The following is a 6,223-nucleotide window of genomic DNA, read 5'->3' on the forward strand; positions in this document are numbered from 1 at the left end:
GTCGGGGATGTTTACAGAAACGGGGAGTGATGTAGGGGTTGGAAGGGTTTTCACAGATGGCGAGTGCTGTTGGGGTCGGGGATGTTTACAGAAACGGGGAGTGATGTACGGGTTGGAAGGGTTTTCACAGATGACGAGTGCTGTTGGGGTCGGAGATGTTTACAGAAACGGGGAGTGATGTAGGGGTTGGAAGGGTTTTCACAGATGGCGAGTGCTGTTGGGGTCGGAGATGTTTACATAAACGGGGAGTGATGCAGGGGTTGGAAGGGTTTTCACAGATGGCGAGTGCTGTCGGGGTCGGAGATGTTTACAGAAACGGGGAGTGATGTAGGGGTTGGAAGGGTTTTACTGGGATGGCGAGTCCTGCCGGGCTCGGAGATGTTTACAGAAACGGGGAGTGATGTAGGGGTTGGAAGGGTTTTCACAGATGGCGAGTGCTGTTGGGGTCGGAGATGTTTACAGAAACGGGGAGTGATGTAGGGGTTGGAAGGGTTTTCACAGATGGCGAGTGCTGTCGGGGTCGGAGATGTTTACAGAAACGGGGAGTGATGTAGGGGTTGGAAGGGTTTTACTGGGATGGCGAGTCCTGCCGGGCTCGGAGATGTTTACAGAAACGGGGAGTGATGTAGGGGTTGGAAGGGTTTTCACAGATGGCGAGTGCTGTTGGGGTCGGAGAGTTTCACAGAAACGGGGAGTGATGTAGGGGTTGGAAGGGTTTTCACAGATGGCGAGTGCTGTTGGGGTCGGAGATGTTTACAGAAACGGGGAGTGATGTAGGGGTTGGAAGGGTTTTCACAGATGGCGAGTGCTGTTGGGGTCGGAGAGTTTTACAGAAACGGGGAGTGATGTAGGGGTTGGAAGGGTTTTCACAGATGATGAGTCCTGTCGGGGTCGGGGATGTTTACAGAAACGGGGAGTGATGTAGGGGTTGGAAGGGTTTTCACAGATGGCGAGTCCTGTCGGGGTCGGAGGGGTTTACAGAAACGGGGAGTGATGTAGGGGTTGGAAGGGTTTTCACAGATGGTGAGTGCTGTTGGGGTCGGAGATGTTTACAGAAACGGGGAGTGATGTAGGGGTTGGAAGGGTTTTCACAGATGGTGAGTGCTGTTGGGGTCGGAGATGTTTACAGAAACGTGGAGTGATGTAGGGGTTGGAAGGGTTTTCACAGATGGCGAGTGCTGTCGGGGTCGCAGATGTTTACAGAAACGGGGAGTGATGTAGGGGTTGGAAGGGTTTTCACAGATGGCGAGTGCTGTCGGGGTCGCAGATGTTTACAGAAACGGGGAGTGATGTAGGGGTTGGAAGGGTTTTCACAGATGGTGAGTGCTGTTGGGGTCGGAGATGTTTACAGAAACGGGGAGTGATGTAGGGGTTGGAAGGGTTTTCACAGATGGCGAGTGCTGTTGGGGTCGGAGATGTTTACAGAAACGGGGAGTGATGTAGGGGTTGGAAGGGTTTTCACAGATGGCGAGTGCTGTCGGGGTCGGAGATGTTTACAGAAACGGGGAGTGATGTAGGGGTTGGAACGGTTTTCACAGATGGCGAGTGCTGTCGGGGTCGGAGATGTTTACAGAAACGGGGAGTGATGTAGGGGTTGGAAGGGTTTTCACAGATGGCGAGTGCTGTCGGGGTCGCAGATGTTTACAGAAACGGGGAGTGATGTAGGGGTTGGAAGGGTTTTCACAGATGGCGAGTGCTGTCGGGGTCGCAGATGTTTACAGAAACGGGGAGTGATGTAGGGGTTGGAAGGGTTTTCACAGATGGTGAGTGCTGTTGGGGTCGGAGATGTTTACAGAAACGGGGAGTGATGTAGGGGTTGGAAGGGTTTTCACAGATGGCGAGTGCTGTTGGGGTCGGAGATGTTTACAGAAACGGGGAGTGATGTAGGGGTTGGAAGGGTTTTCACAGATGGCGAGTGCTGTCGGGGTCGGAGATGTTTACAGAAACGGGGAGTGATGTAGGGGTTGGAACGGTTTTCACAGATGGCGAGTGCTGTCGGGGTCGGAGATGTTTACAGAAACGGGGAGTGATGTAGGGGTTGGAAGGGTTTTCACAGATAGCGAGTGCTGTCGGGGTCGGAGATGTTTACAGAAACGGGGAGTGATGTAGGGGTTGGAAGGGTTTTCACAGATGGCGAGTGCTGTCGGGGTCGGAGATGTTTACAGAAACGGGGAGTGATGTAGGGGTTGGAAGGGTTTTCACAGATGGCGAGTGCTGTTGGGGTCGGAGATGTTTACAGAAACGGGGAGTGATGTAGGGGTTGGAAGGGTTTTCACAGATGGCGAGTGCTGTCGGGGTCGGAGATGTTTACAGAAACGGGGAGTGATGTAGGGGTTGGAAGGGTTTTCACAGATGGCGAGTGCTGTCGGGGTCGGAGATGTTTACAGAAACGGGGAGTGATGTAGGGGTTGGAAGGGTTTTCACAGATAGCGAGTGCTGTTGGGGTCGGAGATGTTTACAGAAACGGGGAGTGATGTAGGGGTTGGAACGGTTTTCACAGATAGCGAGTGCTGTTGGGGTCGGAGATGTTTACAGAAACGGGGAGTGATGTAGGGGTTGGAAGGGTTTTCACAGATGGAGAGTGCTGTTGGGGTCGGAGATGTTTACAGAAACGGGGAGTGATGTAGGGGTTGGAAGGGTTTTCACAGATGGCGAGTGCTGTCGGGGTCGGGGATGTTTACAGAAACGGGGAGTGATGTAGGGGTTGGAAGGGTTTTCACAGATGGCGAGTGCTGTCGGGGTCGGAGATGTTTACAGAAACGGGGAGTGATGTAGGGGTTGGAAGGGTTTTCACAGATGGCGAGTGCTGTCGGGGTCGGAGGGGTTTACAGAAACGGGGAGTGATGTAGGGGTTGGAAGGGTTTTCACAGATGGCGAGTGCTGTTGGGGTCGGAGATGTTTACAGAAACGGGGAGTGATGTAGGGGTTGGAAGGGTTTTCACAGATGGCGACTGCTGTTGGGGTCGGAGATGTTTACAGAAACGGGGAGTGATGTAGGGGTTGGAAGGGTTTTCACAGATGGCGAGTGCTGTTGGGGTCGGAGATGTTTACAGAAACGGGGAGTGATGTAGGGTTGGGAAGGGTTTTCACAGATGGCGAGTCCTGTCGGGGTCGGAGATGTTTACAGAAACGGGGAGTGATGTAGGGGTTGGAAGGGTTTTCACAGATGGCGAGTGCTGTTGGGGTCGGAGATGTTTACAGAAACGGGGAGTGATGTAGGGGTTGGAAGGGTTTTCACAGATGGCGAGTGCTGTTGGGGTCGGAGATGTTTACAGAAACGGGGAGTGATGTAGGGGTTGGAAGGGTTTTCACAGATAGCGAGTCCTGTCGGGGTCGGAAATGTTTACAGAAACGGGGAGTGATGTAGGGGTTGGAACGGTTTTCACAGATGGCGAGTCCTGTCGGGGTCGGAGATATTTACAGAATCGGGGAGTGATGTAGGGGTTGGAAGGGTTTTCACAGATGGCGAGTGCTGTTGGGGTCGGAGATGTTTACAGAAACGGGGAGTGATGTAGGGGTTGGAACGGTTTTCACAGATAGCGAGTGCTGTCGGGGTCGGAGAGTTTTACAGAAACGGGGAGTGATGTAGGGGTTGGAACGGTTTTCACAGATGGCGAGTGCTGTTGGGGTCGGAGATGTTTACAGAAACGGGGAGTGATGTAGGGGTTGGAAGGGTTTTCACAGATGGCGAGTGCTGTTGGGGTCGGAGATGTTTACAGAAACGGGGAGTGATGTAGGGGTTGGAACGGTTTTCACAGATAGCGAGTGCTGTCGGGGTCGGAGAGTTTTACAGAAACGGGGAGTGATGTAGGGGTTGGAACGGTTTTCACAGATGACGAGTGCTGTTGGGGTCGGAGATGTTTACAGAAACGGGGAGTGATGTAGGGGTTGGAAGGGTTTTCACAGATGGCGAGTGCTGTTGGGGTCGGAGATGTTTACAGAAACGGGGAGTGATGTAGGGGTTGGAAGGGTTTTCACAGATGGCGAGTCCTGTTGGGGTCGGAGATGTTTACAGAAACGGGGAGTGATGTAGGGGTTGGAAGGGTTTTCACAGATGGCGAGTGCTGTTGGGGTCGGAGATGTTTACAGAAACGGGGAGTGATGTAGGGGTTGGAAGGGTTTTCACAGATGGCGAGTCCTGTCGGGGTCGGGGATGTTTACAGAAACGGGGAGTGATGTAGGGGTTGGAAGGGTTTTCACAGATGGCGAGTCCTGTCGGGGTCGGAGATGTTTACAGAAATGGGGAGTGATGTAGGGGTTGGGAGGGTTTTCACAGATGGCGAGTGCTGTCGGGGTCGGAGATGTTTACAGAAACGGGGAGTGATGTAGGGGTTGGAAGGGTTTTCACAGATGGCGAGTGCTGTCGGGGTCGGAGATGTTTACAGAAACGGGGAGTGATGTAGGGGTTGGAAGGGTTTTACTGAGATGGCGAGTGCTGTCGGGGTCGGAGATGTTTACAGAAACGGGGAGTGATGTAGGGGTTGGAAGGGTTTTCACAGATGGCGAGTGCTGTTGGGGTCGGAGATGTTTACAGAAACGGGGAGTGATGTAGGGGTTGGAAGGGTTTTCACAGATGGCGAGTGCTGTCGGGGTTGGAGATGTTTACAGAAACGGGGAGTGATGTAGGGGTTGGAAGGGTTTTCACAGATGGCGAGTGCTGTCGGGGTCGGAGATGTTTACAGAAACGGGGAGTGATGTAGGGGTTGGAAGGGTTTTCACAGATGGCGAGTGCTGTCGGGGTCGGAGATGTTTACAGAAACGGGGAGTGATGTAGGGGTTGGAAGGGTTTTCACAGATGGCGAGTGCTGTTGGGGTCGGAGATGTTTACAGAAACGGGGAGTGATGTAGGGGTTGGAAGGGTTTTCACAGATGGCGAGTGCTGTCGGGGTCGGAGATGTTTACAGAAACGGGGAGTGATGTAGGGGTTGGAACGGTTTTCACAGATGGCGAGTCCTGTCGGGGTCGGAGATATTTACAGAAACGGGGAGTGATGTAGGGGTTGGAAGGGTTTTCACAGATGGCGAGTCCTGTCGGGGTCGGAGATGTTTACAGAAACGGGGAGTGATGTAGGGGTTGGAAGGGTTTTCACAGATGGCGAGTCCTGTCGGGGTCGGAGATGTTTACAGAAACGGGGAGTGATGTAGGGGTTGGAAGGGTTTTCACAGATGGCGAGTCCTGTCGGGGTCGGAGATGTTTACAGAAACGGGGAGTGATGTAGGGGTTGGAAGGGTTTTCACAGATGGCGAGTCCTGTCGGGGTCGGAGATGTTTACATAAACGGGGAGTGATGTAGGGGTTGGAAGGGTTTTCACAGATGGCGAGTGCTGTCGGGGTCGGAGATGTTTACAGAAACGGGGAGTGATGTAGGGGTTGGAAGGGTTTTCACAGATAGCGAATGCTGTCGGGATCGGAGATGTTTACAGAAACGGGGAGTGATGTAGGGGTTGGAAGGGTTTTCACAGATGACGAGTGCTGTCGGGGTCGGAGAGTTTTACAGAAACGGGGAGTGATGTAGGGGTTAGAAGGGTTTTCACAGATGGCGAGTGCTGTCGGGGTCGGAGATGTTTACAGAAACGGGGAGTGATGTAGGGGTTGGGAGGGTTTTCACAGATGGCGAGTGCTGTCGGGGTCGGAGATGTTTACAGAAACGGGGAGTGATGTAGGGGTTAGAAGGGTTTTCACAGATGGCGAGTGCTGTTGGGGTCGGAGATGTTTACAGAAACGGGGAGTGATGTAGGGGTTGGAACGGTTTTCACAGATGGCGAGTGCTGTCGGGGTCGGAGATGTTTACAGAAACGGGGAGTGATGTAGGGGTTGGAAGGGTTTTCACAGATGGCGAGTGCTGTCGGGGTCGGAGATGTTTACAGAAACGGGGAGTGATGTAGGGGTTGGAAGGGTTTTCACAGATGACGAGTGCTGTCGGGGTCGGAGATGTTTACGGAAACGGGGAGTGATGTAGGGGTTGGATGGGTTTTCACAGATGGCGAGTGCTGTTGGGGTCGGAGATGTTTACAGAAACGGGGAGTGATGTAGGGGTTGGAAGGGTTTTCACAGATGGCGAGTCCTGTTGGGGTCGGAGATGTTTACAGAAACGGGGAGTGATGTAGGGGTTGGAACGGTTTTCACAGATGGCGAGTGCTGTTGGGGTCGGAGATGTTTACAGAAACGGGGAGTGATGTAGGGGTTGGAAGGGTTTTCACAGATGGCGAGTGCTGTCGGGGTCG

Source organism: Mobula hypostoma, unplaced genomic scaffold (assembly GCF_963921235.1).
Source record: "Mobula hypostoma unplaced genomic scaffold, sMobHyp1.1 scaffold_105, whole genome shotgun sequence".
Classification (NCBI taxonomy): domain Eukaryota; kingdom Metazoa; phylum Chordata; class Chondrichthyes; order Myliobatiformes; family Myliobatidae; genus Mobula; species Mobula hypostoma.